At 43.3% G+C, this 26,100-nt stretch overlaps 1 protein-coding gene across 4 annotated transcripts in view; it reads right to left on the bottom strand.

The window, feature by feature from the left end:
* Gng12 (G protein subunit gamma 12) overlaps positions 1-26,100 on the bottom strand; it is a 103,901-nt gene that overhangs the window by 57,485 nt on the left and 20,316 nt on the right. For 3 of the 4 annotated variants that reach the window (XM_060374083.1, XM_021653310.2, XM_021653309.2), the window contains one exon: positions 3,318-3,370. The exons of the other annotated variant lie outside the window; for it this stretch is intronic. The gene's annotated coding sequence lies outside the window, so the exon portion shown is untranslated. The remainder of the gene's footprint in view (positions 1-3,317; positions 3,371-26,100) is intronic. 4 annotated transcript variants of the gene reach the window in all.

Below are 26,100 nucleotides of genomic sequence, written 5' to 3'. Positions count from 1 at the left end.
TGACATCACTGTCTGTTCCACAAGCAGCCATGTTTACAATGGACACTAAATTGCGCTAGGTAAGCCAAGAACAGAAACTAATGCCAGAGACTAAACCAGCCACAGTTAAGTTAAGCAATGGTTTATCAGCTGGATCCAGTGAAAGGGTGACGGAACACGTGATCACTCACACATACGACTTTGTAAATCATTACAACAGGTGTACGGATCCACTGAAGCATAACCACTGCCTCCAGGTATCAACTACTCTATAACTCCTTGGGATGCAACATGAAACCCTCAATCCAAGAACTTCTCACCAAGCCCACAGTAAGGTCACTCACTCCACTCCTGTCCTTACCATACACTCACGGTTGGTAGCCTTGACCATGACACCAAACTAGCAGTGTCACCAACACCACATCTAATTTGCAACCTTTCAAGTTTAACCTTAAATGAGGACATTTCTAAATCAGACCACTTTGGTACTTACAGATTTTTGTCTGCCTTACATCTTCTTTCCCCATCCCTTATTGGAAAAACTCTGCCCAGCCCCACTCTCCAATTGAGAATCCACCACATTTGGTGCTGGTAGACTTTCCTTCTGTCATGCAGGCAGACACAGGGTGAACAGTGTGGTCTAGACACACTGCTTGTGTTTACTGCCCACGTCTAACCATGCTCAGTCCAACAGGCTCTCCAAACCAGGCCAGTCAAAATACCTCCTTGGCACCTCTATTAACACTATGTTAAGATCACAGGCTGCAAGAACGGAGGCTGCCACTGATATGCAGAGGTGGACTGTGGTGCACGGACGACACTGACGAGATCAGATGGCAGGAGAACAGGAGAGAGACTATAAACAGCTGGATGAGAGCCTCTGAGCCCCTCCACACAACTGTGCCTAAAGCTCATGAAGGACACACATGCTGGCCACGTAAGTCAACAACCTAGTTTAAGTGGGAGTTCTGTTGATTAGGAGCAGAATAATTGCAACCAATAAACCTTATTGAAGGGAAAACAAAGTCCCAAAGGAAATTTCCTTCCATGAATAGTTCAGCCCTTATGGAATTCTGGGCTCCTTTCTGGTAACCTGACCGAATTAAAATCACTTCTCTGAATGAAATTCTTATATAAGTCTAGCTTTCAATGGTTGGTAACTTTAGCACCATATTTTTGTCAAAAACAGATACATCTAACTAGGTATTTTGAAGAATATAAACACACACACACACACAAAAATCACCAATGGCAAATACATACAAAAATAAAAATGGTTCATATGAAAGCAAGGTGTGGTGGTGATGCCTGTAATCTTGGCACTTGAAAGGCTGAAGCAGGAGGATTTTTGAGTTTCAGGTCAGTCAGGGCTCAACAGTGAGACCAACCCTATCCCCAGAAAAAGAACGCTCTGCAAATGGATGGGGGAAGTTCCAGGAAATCTGTGTGCAAACACGCAGCATGGTGCCTGCCACACAGTCACCATCCGCTCAACAGCAGACCCTAAACATTACCACTGATGCTATTTAACTGAATCTCTCCCTTCCACCATTTCCACTCATTTCCCACTTTTCAGACAGGGAAACTGAAGCTCAGAAAGGTGGCATTTGTAAGGAAATTCCAAGCTTAAACCCAAGCTTCCCCTAAATTTCTTGTTCTTGGATTACCAAGTGTTTGTGAGTTATAAAGCGTCACTTGACTCCTGTGGTCCTCACCAAGCCATGAAAGCAACATGGGCCTGTTCTGCAGCAGGTGCCAAGTGTGACTCTGACAAACTGGGAGGCAGGGTGGGGTGAGAGTGCTGGGCTGGGCTGCTTTCTGGTTGACTAAGTATTTGTTACGCTTTCTGCTACTGCTGTTGGACCACAAGGAATGCATATGGAAGTTTCTACTTTCAAAGAGCTAACAAAGAGCCAACAAAGTGAAAAGCAGGGAAGATGAAATAAAATAAGATACTGCTTGGCTTGGAAGAAGGCTGGAGCAGCTGAGCTCACAGATGGCAAAAATAAGGCAGGACTCAGCTGACCCTTACAAGAACCAAGGCTTTTCATGTGGAGAAAGGGGGAACAGAATGGAATAAGATGCTTTATGTGATGGTAAACAGATTAGCTTGACAAGAATAAAAGGCATGGGGCTGGGGAAATGGCCCAACAGTTAAATGCTTGCTGTGCAATATTAATGACCTATATTTAACCCTCAGCAACCATGTAAAATGCCAGTGTGGTAGCTATGTGCTTGTCATCCCAATGCTGGAGACATGGCTGGCCAGCTAGGCTAGCCTAACTGGCCATCTACAGGTCCCAGTGAGGGGTGGGGGGAAGAGCAAAGGAAAGGGTCAATGGCTCCTCAGGAATGACATTCACAGTTGACCTCTGGCTTGGACACAAACACTACACACAAAGAATAAAGAGACTAGTAAGGCATGAACAAGAGAGGATGAACTTAGGTAGTAAGGGTAGAGAGGCCAGAGAGAGAGGCCTGGGCTGGTGTGATGAGGAGTGGAGAAGGTAAGGATGGTTTGTGAACAGGGCAGAGACATCCTGAAGGACAGGTAATGTGGTACCAAGAGGAGGCATTATATATCAACACTTATATAACCAACAGCCACATGACCAACAAAAACAAAGCCTCATTCACCTGGAATTTATTCATGAATAGTCTCAGCTCCAACCAGAAGAATCACAAAACTGAGCTGAGCACAAAACACACCCCCAACCCTGACGCACACAGAATTTGAAGATTGATAAACAACTGCCATTTAAGAAGTAAATTTAGGGCAGCTTATTATAGAGCAAAACTAACACCACAAACAGACTACAGCTGCAAGACCAGGAAGTGATACCATATTACTCCTCAAACGCTTTTCACTTAAAAAAAAAAAAAAAAGTGATTTCTATCACTGTCAGTACAAGAGTCCATCACACTAAGGTTAGGGGAGAAAGAATGCAAAGCATTGAGTACGGCCCAGGGCTGAAGAGATGGCTTCCAGATAGTCCCCGGTTAAGAGCACTGCTGCTCTTGCAGAGGACTGAGGGCCCAGCCCAGTCACCAACACTCAATACAATGCCTTCTGCACTCATGTGAACACACCTCCGCAAAGACACACATTCATACACATAATGAAAAACTGTAAAACAAAACAAAACAAAAAACCCCAAACCAAAAACAACAAAAAACCTTTCTGAAGGCCTGGAAAATTCATAAATCATTCAGAGAAAAAATGTGCAAATAAATACTCAGTCATGTTTAGGGATGCTTTTGACTTAAAGAGTGACTAGCATTTCAAAAGTACCTCCACACAGCCACTTCATTTTGATAATGAATGAAGGCGACCTTACCAGCAAGACTTTGTGTGGTCCAGTGTCTCCAGGTTTTAAATGGTGTGGTGAATCTGAAAAAGAGTTAAAACAGACATTCCAGTAATGAATTGCATGTGGAAAGGACTGTGTAAGCCCAGTATTTATTCTTTTAAAAATTAACAAAGCTTGTTCCTGGCTCCTACTGGAGTAAGGAGTGATTTTTTTTTTTTCCTACATACTTCAACTTCCTGAATAGAAGACATTTTCTCATCTGCTTCAGAGAGGGGCTGGAAGGCTGCAGCCAGCATAACTATAAATGGTAGTGTTTTCATCCAAACTCTCCTGGTGAGCAAGAGCCTCCTCTGTTGTCATTCTCGCTTTGGTCTCACAACCCCCTTCTGCGACGATTAAGCCTCACTTGATGGACACTAAGAGGGCCGTGCCAGGCTTCCTAATGTAGTCATTGAGCATGCAAATAACAACATTCTGCTTTATTGTTAATGTGAGCCCCAGGAGGAATATAATACAAGCCACATCAAAAAGTAGAAAGAAATGGATGAAAGTCTTCACAAAAGATTTGAATGATTAAAAACACTATGGTAACATGAAGTCCACATAACAATTAAAGATATTTTACACTGTTCATTTAAGTAAAATTTATTGTATATATTTAAAGTTTATAGCATGTTATGAGATATTTATGTAAATACAGAAATGGTTCCTACAGTAGAACTGATTAGCCCTATAACCCATACTTTCTTTTTAAGAAGAAAAGCTCAAATCCTGCCTACAAATTACCATGAGTCCTTGTGTTTCCAGTTTCTACTTCCTCACCTTATATCTGATTCTTTGTGCCTTTGACCTGCAGCTGTTCAATTCTTCTCCTGCTCAATTTTCTAAAACCAAATCATCAAGACTCTCATACTTCTCAACTCAGGATAGCTACAATGTTTGTCCTGAACAGCCAGTGGCTGAACAAGGAACAGAACAGATTGAGAAAGATGTTCTTGGCTTCCAGTGAAAACCAAGCTCTAAAGCAAATCAGCTGAAATGGAGCGTGTGTGCGTGTGTACATACATATCCATGTATGGCGAACTACCCGCATACATGTGTATGGGTGTGAAATACACCCATACATACATGTGTAGAGACTAGAGGTGATGTGAGATGTCTTCCTCTATTGTTCTCCATCCTGTTTGTTTGTTTATTTATTGAATTTAAATTTCTGCATATGGGTGTTTTAACTTCATCTCTGTATGTGTAGCACAGAGTTCTGTGCAGGAGCAGCCAATGCTCTTTAACCTCTGGGCCATCTCCCCAGCTCTTCCAACCACACTTCTGAGGTAAGGTCTCTCACCAAATCGTAAGCTCATCCTTTCAGCTGGACTGGCTGGTCAGTGAGCCCCTGGGATCTGCCTGTTTTTGCCCCATAACGTTAGGGGAACAGTCATGCGCTGATGCACTAAGTTTTCCCGTGATGCTGGCAACTTGAACTCAGGTCCTCAAGCCTGGGCAGCAAAGACTTTTGTCCACTGAGACATTTCCCCAGCCGCCAAAATGGAGGTATTAGTCACTATTTCCTGCAATAATCCATCATTACCTCATTTTAATAGAAATCGGCTTCAGTACTGTCCAGGTGCCTGCAGGACCTGCCCTTGCTCCTTTTACCTCAACTAAGCCTCAAGGTAACTTTATGTGGTGAGTATGTAATGGGGCAACTGAAGCACAGCGAGAGTCCGTGACTTACCGAAGGCCTTGGCAGTGTCTGCCTCCAGAGTCCATGCTTGCAGCAACACTACTCTCAATGAAATTGGAACATCTCAAAATAAGATATTCCTTTCATTTTTTAATTATAATCATCAACTATCAGTGCCAGCTCTCACGATAACGTGGTTGGATGGAAACAGTAATGTCAGATGGGAGAGCTACTTTATGCTTGCAAATTAAAAAGTTTGATGTGGCACAATGAAAAGCAAACGCAGGCCTGCAGCCAAGGAGTGCAATGAGTCTGGCATCTGTTTGAATGAGGAGGGAGGGGAGGCGCATGTGGGATCCACAGAACACCTTGTCTCTGTCATCTGCCTCAGCCAAAGACCCATCACTTTTGTCATTCTCCAGAAAGTCACAAGAATTTACCCATGCATCTGTTTCAGCGGCAGTAGGGAGTTAAGGCAGAAAGAATAGAAAAATAGGAAAACCACATCGTTTTACTTTGTTAACACATGGGCAGAAGTCGCATGAAGTGAAACTTCGCCCCGCAGGATGAACTGGTGAGCTCATTCGGGACATCTCAGAACCTGCAGGCTGAGGCAGCAGCACACTGCTGAGAGTCACACCCAAGCCTGCAAGGAGACTCACAGTACCTCCCACTTGTCTGATCCCCACATTCATTCCCCAGGGGCATGCTGTTTTTGAGTCACCCGAACCTCCCTGTCAACCAGCCCAGCAATAACTGTGGTTGCCACGGCAGTAACATTTGTTCTCAGCTGACAAATGCACAGGAGACAGCGGACACAGTAAGGCTGGTCTTTATGGAGCCAGACACCCATGAACCACAGCTCCCTTAATCCTGTCAGTAATTCTGAGTCACCCTTTATTAGCCCTTTCAGCAGGCAGGTACGCGGGCACCGCTAAGTCAGTAGCCTAAGGTCACAGGGCTTATAGGTAAGAGTAGCCGATCTGCTTGCAGAGCCTGTGCTCTCGCAGCTACTCCAAACCTGTACCCACCTGATTCTACTGCCCTCCTCTCACCACAAAGTAGGTCTTAGGTTTTGGTCTGTGATATGATTGTCTCTGCAGACTTTTAGACTCCTGGAAGGTTGAGAACCACCATTATAGCTCATCTTTGTGTCTCCAAGACACACGGTCTACAGTGGGTGCTCAATAAAGACACACATGGAAAAGCAGCACTGCAAGGATGAGACACAGGGCTCATAAAAACACACCAGAATAAAGAGTCTCTGGATATTTATTTCAACAAAGTAAGTTTTACCTTTGTCCTTTCAATCCAGCCATTACCAAGGCAACAATACTTCCTAGGCTATTCAGTACATGAGGGAACAGAAGCAACCGACTTAACTTCCAAGGGATTCAGCTGTTTGATTCCACTTTCCATATGGATCGTGTGTGTATGTGTGTCTCTGTGTGCAGGCCAAAGAGCAACTTGGGGGTTGTTCCTTGGACCCTGTCCACCTGTTTTTGAGACAGGGTCTCTCTGGCCTAGAACTCTCCAGGAAGGCCAGGTGGACAGCAGTGAGGACCAGGGACCTGCCTACTACCCTCTACGCAGTACTTGGATTACTATGTGTTACTATCGCCAGCTTTTACACATGGGTGCTTGATGTTGAACTCAGTTCTCATACTTGCTCTGACTGAGCTATGTCCCTGGCCCCTACCTATGGGTCTAATATAAAAAGCACGCCCAAGTAGCAACATATAATGGTTTTGGCTGGAGAAGAGAGGCCCATGAGGAAAAGTCTCCTTGCTTGCCAGGAAATGGCCCAGAGTTCTATGGCATCTTTCTAAATGCCTCTTGGATGACCACAGAAAAGAATTTTGTATTAGGACACGGCTGGTCCTCTAACAGGAAAGGGCAGCTTTGGGGTTAGAGAAATGCAAAGGCTCCAGAAGGAGCCTTTCTGGATTACCCCAAGGACTGCAACAGGACTGTGGCCAAGCGACACCCACAGGTAAACACAGCTAGCTGCAGTGCACATCAAAGTCCAGAACATCATGCGCCGCCCTCTCATGAGCATGAATGTCAGAGGCACCTGTCACCCATGACCAAATTATGTATGTGCATTTTGATTTTTGCTGTCTCAACTCTTTACTGAGAGGTTTACAAAGCAAACACCATGGCTCTATGGAGTTTGGGGCCTTGCTGTAGGCACTGGGCACACAGCAGTGAACAAGGTAAATGGTGTTTCTGATGGAAAGCCGTACAGGGTGTTAACATGCAGACACAGTTAGAAGTCAGTTTCAAGCGGTGGTGACTCTAGAATTTTCACAAGGGCAGAGAGTGACTTGACTACTGAAGAGTTAAGCTACTGCTCTTTTGCAACTACATGGAGGTATTTGGAAGAGGTGACCAATTGCAAGACCACTTGATTGCTCAGGTGAGGAATGGTGGTTTAGAAAGGTGACAGGAGGAGAAGTGGATGAGCTCTGAAAGTAAAATCACTAGGACTAGCAAATGACATAGGGGGCTTCTATCCTAGGGAAAGCAAGTTCCCAGGGAGATGAACTGTCCCACCGTAACCACAGGTGTCACCACCCATGCCTCCACTCGAGCCGGGCTCCTTGCCAGCAGACCTGGCTTAAACTGTCCATTGAGAGTAACTCTTCCAGAGAGATACCACCCTTACTATGCAGCTAAAAGGCTGTTTTTAAAAGAAGATTTATTTATCTCATTTTATGTATGAGCGTTTTGTCTGCCATGTATGTATGTGTACCACATGCATGCCGGATGCTTGCAGAAGTTAGAAAGGGGTTCCTGGAATTAAAGTTACAGATGGTTGTGAGCCATCTGTGCCAGGAACAAAACCCAGGTCCTTTGCAAGAGCAGCCACTGAGATACCTCTCCAACTCCTCGAAAATTCTGTTTTTCAGTAGCTGGTAGTCCACACACCAATGCACGGATAAGTCGAACAGAGGTGGTCTGACAACCAACACCAGAGAGGTCACTAGAGCATGTTTAATGCCCTGAACTGGAGGCACAGGCTGCAGTGGACTGCTACAGCGGTGCTGGAAACAGAACTATCCTCTGCAAGAGCAGTAAGCGCTATTAACCGCGGAGCCATCTGTCCAACACTAATTCCTAAAATCTTAAAATTCTGACTAAAATAGCACTGTTAATGTTTTGTTTTTTCTAATATAATAAAGATGAAAATCTTCCATTTATTAATGACTTGTTACAATGAAAGTACCATTTTTTTGTTCATTCATGTGCTAGTTTACTGTTTTTTCTTATAACTATGTCTTCTTTATAGTTCATGATCAACAATTAATACAGACTACACACATATTGCTACAAATTACCAAAGCTTTTGCAATTTTATTGTTGCTCTTGCTTGTTTTGTCTCCTTTTTGAAACAGGCTTTTACTATGTAGCTGCTATGGACCTAGAACTCACTATGTAGACCAGACTGGTCTTGAACTCACATATATCTACCTGTCTCTGCATTGCTGAGTGCTAGGATTAAAGGACCAGCACCACAACTGGTTTTATAATACCCAGGAAGCTTTTCTCAGTTATAAGACATTTAATGAATATGCAACAGCCATAAACATATGGTTCGTATGTTTATGAGCCTCATAAACAATGCCACTGCTTCCTGGTGAAATGTTTTGACTGCTTTTCAAAGTCCATTTCCATCCACTTTGAGCGTTATACTTAGTCTATGGAAAAGCTTCCAGGTGTAATAAATTCCCACTGAGTAACATGGAAAACTGAGGCACAGACTACAGGCTTCATGGTAGGATTCTGGGCCCTTTAGTTAGTCACAGACCAGACTCTGGGTCTCTCTGGAAAGAAACCTTGTGAAGTAAAGTGAAGACATGAATTGTGTGCAACATTATAGCCTCTCAGGTTCTGAACCACGCCAACTCCCCCTGCACAATGATGTTCATGTCACTCTGTCTTGTCTGGATGGCTTTTTTTTAAATGTATTTTAATAAAGTCTCAAAGCACCAATTCGGTAGCTTTGCTGGACCAATTCTGGAAACCTTTACACAAAGCATCAGGAAAGTGTGCTAAGAATTTAGGTTTCTTTAAAAACCCAGTTATGTTACATGACTATTTTTGTTGTAATGCCAGGTGTGGTATATAGGGCTGCTTCCAACTGCCCACAAATGATAACTATTATGTGTCTTGTGTACTAGCAAGAAGGATGTGATCTTTGCCAGCTGCAGATTGTTAAATTTTGGACTCTGAAGAGGGAATAAATGCCAGAACCCAGAGAGGGGCCAGGGGCACGCTGAGGAAGAAGAGGCAGCTGCTGCTTCCCCAGCTGGTTGCTGTTGTTGTGGTTTGATGAGAAGTTGGAGATATTCTGTATGAAAGGAGCCTGATGACCCTAATCAGCAGGAAATCCCCTCTCCCCTCTAACCCTTTTGCTCCTACATAGTGTTGGGGAGTTGGAAGGGATTGGGGTGGAAAAGGGAGGTAGAGGTATAAGAACCCAAATAAAAAAATACTCTCACAGGAAACATCTGCTGCGCTGGAGGCTCTCAAGAAATGTTAGCAAGTTCAGGGATGTTCTACCTAAGTGAGGATAATAACTTAGATATAACCGAGTTCTTGCTCTATCACATTTGTTTTGAGACAGGGTCCCATTCTGTGGCCCTAGCTAGCCCAGAACTGGCAGTGTACTTATTGTCTCAACCTCCCAAGTGCTGGGATTACAGGTGTGCAAAACCACAGCTCGCTCTTCTTGTTCTTCCTTTTAAACCTGGCATAAACAAACATCCTTCCTCAATGAGGGTTTCCTTATTCTTTGTTCAGTGAAACCACTTTGCTCCTTGAAGCTCTACAACTTTTTCTTTGATCCGTGTAATTCACAATTCACTGCACTTAAACCAGAGGGGAAGGACTCAAGAGTCCACTGTTTTTGTGGACCTATTTCCCCACTGTCCAGCACCTTGCTCTGCATCGAAGAATACTAATTCATTGTTTCACAGAGGTAGAAGAATGTTAGTCAGCTAAGTGGTAATGGCTAATAGAAAGAACAGAGTTCAGTTAAAGCAGAAACATTAAACTGTAGGTTGCATTAACTGTATGTTCTTTGCTACATTGTAAACACACTCCTATCATGGGATAATTTTGAAGCATCCTCATTCCAAAGACTGCATTAGCTAAACACTCCTAAGCTATATTAAACAGAGTATCCCGAGATAAGAACAACCTGGCACCAATCTGTGCCTTTCTGTAAATACGTTTGTTGTACTTTTATCTGCAATTCACATCTAACATGATCTTCAGAAGTTCAGTGTGTGTGTGTGCACATCTGCATATCCCCCAAGTATTAAAGTCTTGGTTAATATTTGGAAAGAACTCACAGAAATATGGGACATCTGTTTCCTAATACAGCAAAACTCACGGGAAGCAACTGACATTAACTGTCAAGAAAACAAAAGCATCTGGATCAATGTAAGAAAGGAAAACATCTAAAATTCACAACTGACCACCAAAGCGCCTGTGAGCCATTTCATCTTCAGGACTGTGGATGGTTTTATCTTGTGAAATACTTGTTACAGCAGAATGCATTTAGTCTATGAACATCGGGACAGACACTGCGCCACCCTACATAACAGGCCCTCGAGCTGGACAGCCACCCGCTGATGTTTATGTCACCTCGGCAGGCTTAGCTGGCTTGCATCTATTTTCATAAAATCCCCGGTGCCTTACAGGATGAACGAAGACCCAACTGCACTGGATGGTGGTCCTGATGGAGAGGAAAAGCCCTTCTGAGAGATCGAGTGTCATCATCTCCCAAGGAGAATGGGAAGGGCAACAAAAGATTCACTATAGAGGCAGGTTTGTAGATGTTGGTTCTTCCACCATTTTGCTCCTTCTAAAGCATAGTTGGTATCTACATGTGCCTGGCAGAAAGATGTTGGAAACATAAGAAACAACAAAAATGAGAGGCTTCTCCTTGAGAAACTTACAGTAAATCACAGATATCTAATCAAACAACTGTCACATGACAAGGAGTGGTGGCTTAAATCTGACTGTAGTGAGCACAAGGGACTCTCTAATGGCAGAGGAAAATGCTCATACCAGTCCAGAATGCTCATATGAAGCATCTAGCAGGAGTGTGTGATGAGTAAGGAGAGGCAAAGAGGAAAGGGGTTCTTAGGCACTCTAAGGATTGCAAAGAACTTACTGTAATGAGTTCAATATGGGAGAGATGCCTTATCACCTAAGAACCACTAGTCATTCAGAAGCTAAATTGAGTGAGCTACAGTGTAGACCAGGCAGCAATGGGGTGACCCACAATCTCTAGCATCCTCACCTTGAACCCTTACTGAAGATAATGATTATCAAGGAAACCTAACAGCTATGTTCTCAACCCAACTGCTAAGATTGACCAGGACTCTGCATAAGATGTAGGCTATACCTGGGCTGTAGGTACAGAGCTGTTAACTAAAACAGCAGAACTATTCAAGAATATTCTTTTCCATGCAAAAATGAATAAAATGTAAAGCAGATGAAATGGCTTTCCAGCAGGAGATACAAAAAGCTTTCAAGCCATTAAGTGCCAAAGACCTGCTATTAAATCCTAGTTCAAATGTATCTACCCAGGAAGCTTAGCAAATGCCATCTAGCTCCAATTCTCTGGAAAGAGGAGTGTCAGAAGAATGGACAGTGATGTGAGCCTTAATAATTTGAGGAAAAGAAAAAGCAACACTAACACACTGCTAGAGCTGAATGAAAACAATGCTAAATGTCCAAATGGCCAACATGTTTGGATAGAACTATGAAAAAAAAAAAAAAACACCTAAAGCTATTTAAGCAGTTTTTTGGTTTTGTTTTGTTTTTCCCCTCCTCAGGAAACAACAACAAAAAGATTTTAGCAGCATTTACCAATGGGTAATGTATGTTAAAATAACTTTTCCTTCTAAAAATTCCAGTTTTACTGGAGTAAAATTTTACTAGGCAGCACTCCAATATTTTATGGTGAGAATAACCATTCTGTACACATGGCTTAATTTTCCCCTTTGGAATTTTTTTTTTTAGGGTCTTGCTATGTAGTCCAGGCTGATCTCAGTTTAACACAATCCTATGGCCTCAACCTTTTAGGGGGCTAGATAATAGGCAGGAGCTACCACACAGGGCCATTTCTGGTTTCTTTCTTATCCCTCACATATAGTAATATAAGTTAACTCTACATTTAGTGCATAAGCCTGCCAAATGTACATAAGCCTACTAAATCTACATTTAGTGCATAAATCCTACTGAGCCTACCTTCAAAATACTTTTTTGAATCTATTCAGCTTCTATTCGTACCTCTCCAAGGCAGCAGTATCTCTTACATAGATGACTATCATCATCCTCTCCAGATTCTGGACCTCGTTCTTGTTGCCTCCTCAGGCTGGTCTCCATCCAGTGATCAGATGGCTTTTCACTTTACTCCCCTGCTCAGAAGTCTCAGTGACCTTAGCATACTCACTGAAGACCATCCCTTGGCCATCAGGGGTCCCAGCCACTATCCGGCTACATGGACCCTGCTTCTCTTCAAATATCACTAGCAAGTTCCAGTCTTGAGGACTCCAAATACACTCATCCTTCTCCTGGGATTTTAGGCAGACACCTACTCCTAGCTATCTCGTTTCCTCAGGTCCTTCAGGTTTCTTCAGAAGAGGCCTCCTCCTCCTTCCCTTTGCTATGTCAAACTACCCCCTGATGCTCTCCTTTCTAACTAGATTTACATGCATCTCACACACTGGAATAAAAGCTCTGTGAGCAAAGGGAACTGTTTGCTCATTGCTGTGCCCCAAGGCCTGAAATGAAGCCTGACAAGAACATTCAATAAAAATGCTTCTTTAGTCTATGTGTATGTGGGGAGAAGGAGAGAGGAAGGTAGGGAAAGAGGAAGGTAGGGAAAGAGGGAAGGAGGAAGGAAGAAGGGAGAGGGAGGGAGAGGGAGAGAGAGCATTCTCATACATGAGCATATGCATGTGACCTGAGAGGCTCAAAACAGGTGTTTTCTTCAATCAGTCTCCAGCCTAAGCCCTCACGTTTACTACGATTCCGCTAGACTGGCAGCCAGTAGGCTGTGGGACCTGCCTGCCTGCACTACCAGTGCTGCTTTGTCTGCTTTCACATGGGTGCTGGGTTTTGGAAACTCAGGTCCTCATGCTTACACAGCAAGCACTTGACCTAATGAAGTATTTTCCACCTCCCACAGGTATTATTTTTTAACTGGCCAGAAGTATTTTCTGCTGAACTGGGTTTCAGTTAGTATTACGAAAATGTCTCTCATTTCTCCAAAATGACAACTAAATAGATAAATGCAAGATAAATAAATAAATACCACCACCTTGACTTGCAGAACAATGACGTGAGTTCAATGGAGAACATCATGGCTACACTCTAAATTTTTGGTAGGCAACTGGTGTTGTTAAGTCTGTTAAAGCCTTAAGGCTTTGCTACTTTAAACATTATACTCCTGTTTGCCCTCTCTGTGGTTAGTAGCAGAGTTTCTTCTGGTTATTTCTAAATACTGCTGGCTCTGATCTCAGTGCCAAGTAGGTTGCCCCACTGCTTTTGTTGCTTGGTCTTATGGAGTTTGGGGCCAAGAGCCACTGAAAATGCTGTAGAACATTAAGGAAACTCCTGGGAGGGGGAGTCCTGGAAACAGGCACACACCCCTCCCAAGTGTCTCCGATCCTTTCGGGTTCCAATGCTTGGCTGATTCAGGTGCCTTTCAGAGGGGTAGTGTTTCTCTTCATGAATGAGTCCCCTTGATGAGGGCGCACTAAATAGTCAGAGTTAGCTCTAGGGGACAGCCAGTCTACCCTGGCATCAGGGTGGTAGAGAAGGAGTTCCCACAGAGACCATTATCACCCATCACATCTCATATCTTCTTTGGTTGCCTTCATCAGTCAGCTTGAGCAATTTGGATCAACTGCCAACTGTCGTTTCTTTTTAAATGTTTTTTGTTTTTTTTAGATTTTATTTATCACTGTGGTGGGGTAGGGGCTATGGCCAAAGTGTGCCTGTGGAACTTGAGGACTGGGTTCTGCCCTTCTAACATACAGAGTCTGGCGTGTCAAAGTAGGTCAGACATGCCAGCATTCTGCTGTCTCCAAGGTATTCTTAATTTTGAATCACTTGAGAATTTACAGCACAGTTCAAGGATCTGATCAAATTTTTACACTACATATCACGTAACTAAAATATACTGATTATTCTGTCCAGTGACCTCCTCAATAAATACAATGTAATAAATCATGCACGAGTCTTGGCAGACTTTTATTTAGATATGAAGGTTCTTTAATGTTTAAATAGTCCTGTCTGTGGTAAGGTACCCTCTCGCTCACAGTTGGTCCTGTCTGTGATATGGATCCTCTAAGCAGGTAGGAAATTAAGCTCTTGGGTAGTTTGTCTGAAAAAAAAAATAGTAAATATGGATTATAAAAGAAGCATGCTGTTGGCGGGGAGTTGGCCTTTGCTACTTTGTAGGTTCTTTTTCCTATCCTTAATCCCCTAGTTTCACTACCTAACACTACACTAGACAGGAGAAAAACAAAGACAGTGGAAGGAGAGGAATTTGGAAAATCCCTGACTCTAATTTCTTTCCTTTTGTTTCTCCTTTGACCACGGCTACTAGCAAATCACAACCAAGCTCCCTGAATGACCAACATCCACAGGTCCCACCTATCAGGGCTCTAGTATGTATATACCCTCTGCAAAGTCCCCAGAATTCTAAACACACAATTGCAGAAACTATCTGTAACCGGTAAAACCGTGCCTCTGCTAGAGGATGAGGCAAATCAGAGTCAGCTGCTGCAGGAAGTCGGAAGCAGCCCCATATCCCCAAACCTGGGATTAAAACAAAAACACATTCTTATAATATTTCTATGTTTTTTTTTTTTTTTTTTTTTTTTTTAAGAAAACAAAATTCTAGATTGTCACTACAGGAGTGGTGAAGAATGTGTTTAACCTCAGCACTTGGGAGGCAGAGGCAGGTTGATGTTTGTGAGTCCAAGGTCAGCCTGGTCTAGAGTGAGTTCCCAGACAGCGGGGGCTACAGACAAACCCTATCGGGGATAAACAAAAATGAACAAACAAGCAAAAACCTGTTGTTATTCAAGTTAGTATATCCCAAAAAGCCCCTTTCTTTCTCTTCTTTTTTCTTTAAATCCCAATTCTGGATTTCTGGAATGTGAGTAGCATTTAACTCTGGATGGAATTCCGGGTTTGTGCTACACATGCAAGTAGCTCCTTTCTTCCTCCCTCTCTGAACACCCAGCACAGGCAGAAACATCATAAACCAAGGTGACTTTCTGAGTGACCCTCACATTCCTGGAGTCTTCTGCAAAGTTTCACTGCACACACTCTTCCTGTCTCACACACCAGCCTACCCAAATACTGCTCTACATTTTCTTTTCCTCACGGGGCTTGGGTGGGGAATTAATCGGCTAATAGTCCTTCAGCCAGTTTTGATATATTTCTGGCATTAGTCAGGTATAAAACATTTTAGATGCCTAACACTAACTTCCAAATATTTCCCTATTTGAATTCTTTTATTCCTTTGCCATCCAGAAGGAAAGGAGGTGAGCCCTTCCAAGCTCAGGGGGGAGGGATGGAAAGAATAGCAAGAGCTGGAAGACGGGAGGTGCGCCGTACAATGCTGCTTTCTGGACATGCCGTGGCTGTTACGACTCACGAACTCACAGCAGCTGCGGTTACCTGCGCATGACCTGCCCAAGACTGGATCCATCAATGTTCACGAATCCTCACTGTGCCCTCAGGAGTTAATGTGGTTAATGGTTGCTGGGAAATGGAGAAGTCATTTTGACTGCTACACCACTAGTAACTTGCCCATGGTCTGATAAATAACTCCCAATCAGGATTACTTAAGCAACCCTAATTAAACTCCATGAGTCATTAGCACACACTAAGACATGAAAGTAAGGGATGACCAGCATAGGAAGGGGGTAAGGGAGTGAGTGTTGTCAAAATACATACATACATACATATACATACATACATACATGACAGTGTGAATGAAAAAGTAAAAGAAAAAAAATTAAAGTAAAGCTGGGACCGAAAACCTTCACATACACAACAGAGACATCTTTCAAAGTGCTCCTCCTACATTCAAAACTAAGAGAACCCTCAAGCCACGATTTTGGACTTGTTACTCCTGAATCCCTTAAGATGGATCAGAATCTCACAAGTAAATCCTGTCTGATGAACACCCATCTTTTGTCTCTCTTTTTTCTCCACTTATTTATGTCCAGTACCACTACTGGCCACTCAGCAGACAGTTCTCAATGTGCTGCTGACAGAACTTTGCTCCTGTGTAGAGATGCTGGGAGCTCTGGAAAGGTGGCCAAGCTGAAGTCAAGTCAATGACACCTAAGGGGAAACTTGGGGAGGACGCAGGAAAGAATTCTACTTCTTCAGCAAAAACAGGAGCATATGACTGGGTTTTTTAAATTGGTTGAAAGGCTGTGGCAGCCATTGGATGACCACAAAAAAAAAATTTTAATTAAAAAGCAATATGACCACAACCTTTAATGACAATAAATGAACAGCTGCCTCCTCCATATATCCCTTAAAATTTTAGGGTCGTGACTGGTCAGTTTGCTTTTCTGATGTGTTTAGTCTTAACAGTCATGAAATGACAAGGATTTAAAAACATTTGCTTAGCAAACCTACAACTGACAGGGCACACAGGACTTACTCAGGATGTATTTATGCCCTCTAATATAGGGGCTTTGGGCTTTCTCCATCTAGAGGAGCTAGATGGAAGCATTCACGTGTTTCTTTGATTCCCTTCTGCCAACAATTAACTGCTGAGCCAGTACTTTATAATGGACCAGGCACAAAGGGTACAAACATCTTCAGGCAGGCAAAGTAACTGTACCCACTTCAGAGACAGAGACACTGAGGTTCTCGGCGTATAAACGTTTTTCTACATTAAAAATCTGTATGTAACATTCCTGGAATTGCAATCTCCAGGCATCTGAACGAACATCTTAGGCTTTCCACTTTGTTTTAAATGTTAGCCATTGCTTCATTTGCCTAATTTACATTTAACAAGAAACTGTGCTGCTTTTTGATAGTCTACAGTTTTGACTGGCCCCCAACTACACCGATTACTAACTGTATCTGTATCTTGCCGCATTTGGCCATGTACTGTGTCTAGGACACGGGTCTACTTTTGCCTGGAAGCCAAACCACCCCATACCTCCAGAGCAGCAGTGCTGGCCTGAGGGACAAGTGGGATGGCAGCCTCGCCTTGCACTCACGCGGGGCCCTTTTCTACTCTGCTCACCACTTTGCAGTACACTCCTGGGGCATGACGGTTCTTTCAGCCCTTCACAGACTCAGCCTAAATGTATGAGAAGAAAATTAAGTCAAGAAGTTAGATATGCTACCCCAAGGAGCCCTGCGTGCCACTTCTTGATATTCCTAATGCAGTGAACTGACAGTATTTCTAATGCCTCCAGGGTCCTGTTCAGTAGGTGTTCACAAAGTTGCCGACTAAGCTCTGTGCACAATGTGTTCAGCAAGTGTGTCCCGACTCAACAAAGTTGCTGCTTAAGCTCTCTATGTAGGATGTGTACAGCGAGTGTCCTAACTTGAACCACCTGCCATACCCACACCCACACACCCACACGACCACCTGGAATTGGTGCCCAGGTGAAAATTTAACCAACAACCACTTTACCAGGGAATGATTTGCTGCCATTACAAGGAGGATTTGGAGCATGAGGACATAGGAAAAGGGCAATATAGGACAAGGGTAGATGTAAAGATAGACCAGACTCACACACTGGTTCCCGTCTACATGAAAATGTGAATCTGGACTTGTTGAGAGCACTTCAGTGTACAATGAGAGTTTAGAACTTAACAAATTAATGCAAACTGGCTCTTCTTTCCACTGCTTATCTTTATGGTCATTATATTAGCGATGTTTCAAATTCTTACAAACTGTATGCTCACAATGTAACATTTGTCCAACTTTTAAAAGACATGCCTTTGTGTATGTGATGAACATGAATGGTTCTCTTTTTCCTTTTGTTATTCAGGGTGCCTTCTTGACCAAATACATCCATTTACTTGCAGGCTAGACATGTAAATTGTTTCCAATGTCTGAAGGCCTCCTAAGAATGAGCACTGTGTGGAAGCCCATGTCTTACTACAGATGCAGACCCCCTAGGCTCTGTTCCACAGAGACACATACCTTGCTGGGCTGGACCGCTGTGTACTTCTTACCCCTTCTCTTGGTTAGTTCTGGCTTATTCAAGAAGCGCTAAAGTTGAATGCAAAAGTAACAACAGAAGCAGTGCTATATCCTGAGTGTTCTATTACAAATGCAGGCACATTTGTAAGCGCTTTCCTATGAATCCCATTTCCACCTGGTTTTGCAGTGCAGTTCCCTTAGAGTGCAAAACAGAAGGCAGGCACTAAACATGTTTGCCAGAGGCATGACAATTTAGATCAGGTATCTCTCTTGAGCACAACAGGAAGAAACCATTATAGTTATCAGACATCATCATCATTATTTTTATTATTACTATTTGTTTGTTTGTTTGTTCGTTTTTGAGAAAAGGTTTCTCTGTGTATAGAGCCCTAGCTGTCCTGGAACTCATTTTGTAGACCAGGTTGGCTTTTAAGTCACAGAGATCTGCCTGCCTCTGCCTCCCAAGTGCTGGGACTAAAGGTGTGTCCCACCATGCCTGGCAAGACTTTTTAAAGGTAAAGCCGGCCACTTTAAGCTAATGGTTGGCCAGTGAGGACAGAAACAAGCTACCCAGGCCCCCTCTTGGCTCACTGTCCTCTAAGCTCCAGCTTGTTCTCCAGTTAAAAAGTACCAGATAAAACATAAAACATGTTCACTGAAGTAGGTTCTCCGATTATTTTTCTAAAAGCACCTAATCTTTCCTGCCATGAAGACTAAGACTTGGGGTGGAAGTGGCGTCTGTGGGCACTAGTCATTGCTGAAGGCCATCCTGCGGCAGGCTGAGCAGAGCTAAGGCAGCACAAAGCAGTGACTTAGATAAATGTGAAAGACACCAATTCAAGTAAGAACAGCACACACAGTGAGACCTAAGAAAACCCAATAGGGGTTGGTGGCCTGTGCAGAAAAGTCCCCCTTTTGTGAATTCTGGAAAATTCCCCCAACTGACTTTATGCAATAATAATTCCCAGTTGAACTTTCCATATTTTATCAGAAGAGATTCTAACCTTGAAAAGAAGAGAATAAATGAAAAATCAGCCCAGCCCCAGGGCTACCTGTGGGGCCATGTACCATCATTAACCAAAGATTTTTCTCTGTCATGCCACTGGCTGACTCCCTCTCAGTGTCCCCTAACCTCAGTGTCTTTCACCTTCTCATTCAAACCTCCCGTTTCCACTTCATAGACAGGCTCTGAGCATATGAAGCTGGGGTTTAAACTGGGGTGAGCTAACTTGGATTTAAGGGCTCTTTCCATCAGCCTCCATCAGCTGTGCCTTTGGGATAGGGACAGAAGGACACACACTAGTGAGGGTCACAGCCACTGTTCCTCCAGAACAGCCAGAGCACTAAAGGAGCCTTTTTCTATGGTACTACGGACAGAAAGCAAGCCTGAGAGTAAGCTTCTGAAAACACGGGGGTAGGGGGATCAATCTTGCATTTCTCAACAGTCAACCCAGATGTCTACAACCAAATGTGTATGGGTCTTCCTGTATGTACCAGCAAATACGCTGAATAACAGCTAGATGCCCTTCAATTTGACTTAACTCTGATACTGTCTATCTGGATAAAGCATTTTATCCCATACTTAAGGCACATTCCCTAAGACTTCAGACTCCAGGCAAAAAGCCCCAGATGCTTTTACCCACGCTTCTGACTGACTGGCTAAAACAGGTTTTTCAGAATCCCCATCTTCTTTTCATTAATTTGCTAGAGCAGCTCACAGGACTCAGAGAACATTCCTGGTTTATGTAAGAGGCCAGATGAAGGAATGGATAGCTACAACAGGCATGTGGAAAGAGATAAAGAACTATCATGCTCTTTCCTGCATCAACTTCCAGGAACCACCAGGAAGCTCTCCAAACACTACTCTGCAGTTTTTATGGAGGCTTTATTACACAAGCATGGCAGCTGACTGAGTAAGATCACCAGCTGAAAAAGATAACCTTTTCCCTCCCAAAAGGTTAGCATGTTGGGACTTCTACCACAAAACTCTATTCCTGACACAGTGTTCTGGTTGGTTGTTTTGTTTAGCCAACCCTCATCCTAGGGGCTGCCTACCATAAGTTATATCATTAGCATATTCAACACACTAATAATTTAGGGCTGACCACTTGTTAATGGATAAGGAATCAGAGAGCTTAGCCCTGGGAAGGACTATTTCTCTCACTCTCAGCATTTCTTAATTGCCTGTGGTTCTTTGGTCTATGGGCAGTGCCCCATGAGAATCATTATAAAAATGTATTATACATTTAAAACTTCCCAATTTCAGTTTCTTATAGTGTATGCCAGTAGTTACTATATATGACAACAGATTAGGCTAAATAAAAACCCCAAGGGGAGTCTCAATTTTTTAGAAGTGTCAGAAGATGCGAGACCAAAAGGTTAAAAAAAAAAAAAAAAAAAAACCCACCAACAACCAAAACCCACAAAAGTTGGAATCACTGAAATGCTCAGTTTTAAAGGCTACTCTTCTAAGGGTGTTTAACCATGAACATCACTGTGACCTGGGACAGGGGCACACCTATCTAGGTCCAAAATCATATAGGCAGGAAAACATCCATAGGATCCTATCCAGTGCTTTGCTGTCCACAGTCAAGCCTGGGGAACATCAGAGATGCAAAAAAGAGTGCACCAGAGAAACCAATAAAAAAATAAAAATAGCCAGTTAAGTGCGAAACTAAAAAAAAAAATCAGTGTTTCCCAGAGACTCCTGGCTTGATGGTCAGGAAAAGAGCTTATTCTTTATTATGTCACATGGTAGATAAAAAAGATGTGTTTTGAAATCAGGCTTAAATAACTTTTTATTGTTTTAAGGACATCCTTAAACTTTTTTTTTCACTCTGTGCATAAGGTTGTGAAGAATATAACTACTGCCTTGATTAATAATTAAGCAACAGAAGTTAATCCATCTTTTGTAGCATATTACAAATGTCAACACAGTGAAAATACTACGTAGTATCTTAATATTATTATAGAAACACATCTGACCTTGTGGATCACTTAAAAGGATCAGAGACGACTTAGGGTTTGTGGACCACACTCAGCAACACACCTGCTTTTTAAAGTATTTAGCAAGAATGGCTGAACTCCCCCACAAAAGACACAATTCTATTCAAATGAGGAGGATCCAGAAAGCGTTAATGAATAAAACAACTTTCAGTTCAGTCATCCAGACGACATAAGACAAAGCTGGTAAAACTGTTGGGATCTATTACCTGAGAACCCACATAAAGGTTGGAGGTGAGAGCTGACTCCACAGAGAATTTCTGGCCTTCATACTAGGGCTGTGACACATGTCCACATACACAAGAAGAAAAACACAAAGATTTTGCTGTACTTTTTAAGGGACAGAAGGCTGCAAGAAACTGAAACAAAAAGTTAGAAAGATGAGAGAGCTTTGGCAATGCAGAAGAAAACAGCTCTGGGGGACTCACACCTTGCACCAGGCAAAGCACAGTCTCTCCACACAGATCACCTTGACACAGCCCAGCCTGAAGTCAAAGGTGAGCAAATGGGCCTCCAGGGAGCTCTGAACATTCAGCCCTCACACAGGACTTGCAGGAGAAAACAGGCAGTAAATACCCACTAAACGAAGAGATGAACTACCTCTTATGGTAGCACGGACAAGAAGCAATTCTAGGGTGAACTGGGGCTTTCAAAGGCATCAAATGTATGTTGTTGTCCATAAATCAATGTCTTCAAAATGGCAGAAAATATGGCTGGCGTGGGGTGGGGTAGGTATTGATAACAGGGGATGGCAAAGGAACACGGCCAGGAGATGGGGGTGGTTAACACAGGTACCCTTGAAGTGACAGGGTCACTGTGGGAAAATTAGAACAAGCCAGCTCTGAGACTACTCATAAGGGAGGACAAGAGAGACCATCCTGAATCCCAGTTGTGGTCATGAGGAAGGGTGTTGGACAGAATGCACAGAATGTCCCTAAATCTAACACTAGACAAGCTGTATATCCAACAGTCCTCATGTTCCTGCACTGCAGAGTTTTGGAGTGATGCTGATACTAGTTTCTCACAGATTTTGTGAGCTTTTAATGAAATAGTCCATGTGGGGAAAGGAACACATTTCTTGGCCTAATAAATATTGCTTGTAAAAAGGAAAGAAAGAAAAGGGGAAGGAGGGGAAACAGGAAGACAGGTGCAGGAAGGGAAGAAAAGGGCAGAGAGGGAGGAGAAATATTTGCAGACTACTGGGGTGAATCCAATGTTGGAGAGCAGAGCCACCAGCAGTGCCACCTTGCCTAACAGAATAGCAAAGAAGCTTCATGTCATTCCAAGATTCCAAGTCTGGGCAATCAAGAAAACTAAGCAGATATGAAGGTGCCCACAGCGCGAAGGACCACAGAAGCCAGTGCGGAGGCTGCAAACAGGGAGGGCTTTGAAAAGAATGCTCAACTCCACAGTGGAAAAGGACTGGCTAAGTCACAGGAGGACACAGAATACAAGGACAGACACACCCATGGGACACAGGGCACTGATAATGAGGCCAGATGGAGAAATAAGAGGCGAGATGCTCAAGACATACCTGTAAAACCACTTAGTTCCCACACTCTTGCTGGCCAGGCAAGTTTACGCCCCACCCTGTGTCCTAGACAGCCACTCCACGCCCTATCAAATCTGAGAGCCAATGCTTTTGGCATCAGTCTTGGGCATAGTCTGCCCTCGCATCTCTTCTCTAGGACTAATGTTTCTTCAAAAGGGGCATATTTACTACAATTATATCACGAGTGTGACAAAATGGGCTGAGAAGATGGCTAGTCAGTGGGTACAGTGCTTGCCACATAAACGTTAAGGACCCGAGTTCAGATCCCCGGCATCCACGTAACAAGCAGTGTAGTGGTGTGCCTGCAATCCTAGTGCTGGGAGGCAGAGACAGGAGGAGCCTGCTGAACAGCTAGGCTTGCCAAGTAGGAGAGTTAGACTTTGTCTCAAAAAATAAATAAAAAAAAAAAAAAAAAGAAAAGAAAAAGAAATAAGATAGAGAGTGTGCTGGCTGATTTATGTCAACTTGACACAAAATAGAGTCACTGGAGAGGAGAGATCTTCAGTTGAGAAAATGCACTTGTGTGTGTGTGTGTGTGTGTGTGTGTGTGTGTGCACGCGCGCGCATGCAAGGCCCAAGGGGGTCCAGAAGAGGATGTTATGTTGTCTGGAGCTAGAACTATAGGCAGTTGTTGCTGGGAACCAAGCTCAGGTCCTATGTGAGAGTTCTTAACCACTGAGCCATCTCTCCAGCTCATTCCTTCTCTTAATTTTTAATTTTTCTTTCTTGCTCCTTCTCTTTCATTTAGATCTACTGCTTCCCTTTCATAGTTCCCCTTTCTATTTTCATGTCCTACATATGTATGTGTATATATGTTTATATATAAATTAAAATCTAGATTCTACATATAAGAAAACATGCAAAATCTGTGTGCCTAGCTTCTTTCACTTCTTCAGAGCAAAAAAGAACTCCACCGCATATATATAAACCACATTTTATTATCCATTCATTGGATGATAAACTGTCACTGCTTCCAACATTATATTCAAAGTGTTAACTAAGACAACCATAAAGGCAAATAAAAAAATAAACAGAAACCTGTGAGATAGTAAAGAGGCTTTACTACCAAGACTGATAGCCTGAGTTTGATCCTCAGAATCAATTCGGTAGAAAGAAACAACTCCCCAGAATTGCCCTCTGACCTTTAATCAGAAGTACACAGGACAATGGCATGAAGAACCTTCTCAACAAAATCATTTAAAAACAAACCAAAGACAGACCCCACAACCTTCACAATCCCACAAGAATCAGCACCAGTGACAGGCCTAGCTGTAAAATTAAAAACCGAGCTAGCAGACAACCCAGGAACATGTGGAAGAACATGGGTGTCCTAACGGCTAGTGCCAACTGAGAACCTGACAGAACCTAAACTCCCGTAGAAGAAGGGCCTCTGGCCATGCCTGTGGGGGATTATCCTGATTGAGTTAATGAAGCAGAAGGATGGCCCCCTGGAGATGGCAACATTCCCTGGACTAGGATCCTGGAATGTTTGTTTTCTCTACATGCATTCACTGCTCTCTGTTCCAAATTTTGGCAGTGATGTGATCAGCGGTTTAAGTGCCTGCCATCTAGACCCCTCCATCCCGACAGACTACCAGAGCAAGAGGAAAATCAGTGGTGGCAGGAGTGGCAATGGCTTCTCAGAAATAACTGGAAGACGATCAAGTGAAAGACAACTGATAAGCTTCCCTTCATTAAAATGACAAGACAAGACAAAACAAAACTTCTGCTCTGCTAATCACCATGTCATGAAGACAGAGAGAGAAACCACAGGTTGAATGAAAATATTTGCAAAAGAAACTTCTGATAAAAACCAACAGTGAGCAGCACAACCCTCAGCCCTCCGCTCCAACGAGGCAGGTTTGCTCCCAGGCGTTTAAACACTTTCCACAATAAGCCATGCTGACCTGCTGCAGACCTGCAAAGGCCCAAGTCCACAGCACCAGCTGCTCCAGCGATGCAGGTTTGCCCCCAGGCGTTTAAACACTTCCCACAATAAGCCATGCTGACCTGCTGCAGACCCACAAAGGCCCAAGTCCACAACACCGTCACTGCCAGATGCTGATGAGGGCGGAAGGCAACAAGAGTGATGACAGACATGCAACGCGGCCCAGACACTTTGGAAACACTTTGCTAACTTCTCACAAAAGTAAATGCAGCCCTATCACACAATCCAGTAGTGTCTCTGCGGTTTACTCAAATGAACTGAGAACTATCCAGACAAAAAAAAATGTGTGTATGGATGACTGTATAGTCTGTCCATAACTGCCAAACCCTGAAAGCAACCTGAATGTCCTCTAGGAGGTGATAAACATCCAGTGCTTATTACTAAAGAAAATAAACCATTTTCAAAGTTTATATATTATAGTAATTTCAACTAGCAGGCATTCTGAAAGAGGCAAACTAGAGGCCAGAGGAAACACTAGTGGTTGTGGAGGGTGAGCGGAGGGAAGACGAGCACAGAGCGGAGGCCTTCCAGGGCTATGCACCTACTGTGCAGAGTACTACAACAGTGAATATACATACACAACAGATTTTCAAAACCCACAGAAAATGAAACACAGGAGTGAACCTAACGTCCCTTGTCATTGTTACACACACAACTTTTGGTGGGGCCATTTAAAGAATTAAAAAAGCTCAGGATGCCCACAAACCATAAAGCAAAGCAGAGTCTGGTGTAATAAAAAGCAATATTCCTGGGGTTTCCAGGTTTTCCATGGTAGTTTTGGAAGGTATAGAAAAGCAGGCTGAACAAACCATGAGAAACAAGTCAAGGAAGCTGCACTCCTCCATGGACTCTGCATCAACCCTGCCTCCAGGTTCCTGCCCTGACTTCCCTTGGATGGACTTTAAAAGCTATAAGCTGAAATATAGCTTCTCCTCAGGCTGCTGTTGGTCATGTTTCATCACAGCACTGGACTCCTAAGAAAGTCCCCAATAGAAGAACCTCTGCCTTGATTTCTTAGATGAAAAGGTTCACTGGGTGGCAGCTCCCTCAGCGATGTTAGCCTGAACACTAGCACTCGCTGTTCAAATAGGCCTTGTAACATCAGCACTCTGCCTTCCAGCTCATGTTTCACAGGTTTCGTAAGAGCTGTGAGTCTGTGGTCCCATGGTGAGGATCCTCTGCAAACACCAAGTTCATCCACCTATACTGTCTACCTGAAACTAGTACCCAAACTGAAATGCTTCCAGGCACCACAGATTATTTTCTGAAAAGAAAATAAAAAAGCTTGTGAAGGAAGCTAGTGACTTTTTCTTTTTAATAATTTTTTCACTTTGTGTCCCAGCTGTATCCCTGTCCCTCATCCCCTCCAAATCCAGCCCTCCCTCACCTCCTTCCCTC

The sequence above is a fragment of the Meriones unguiculatus genome, chromosome 21 (genome assembly GCF_030254825.1).
Source record: "Meriones unguiculatus strain TT.TT164.6M chromosome 21, Bangor_MerUng_6.1, whole genome shotgun sequence".
Lineage (NCBI taxonomy): Eukaryota > Metazoa > Chordata > Mammalia > Rodentia > Muridae > Meriones > Meriones unguiculatus.
Note: the sequence above shows the minus strand (reverse complement) of the source record. Positions and strands in the feature narration are given on the sequence as shown.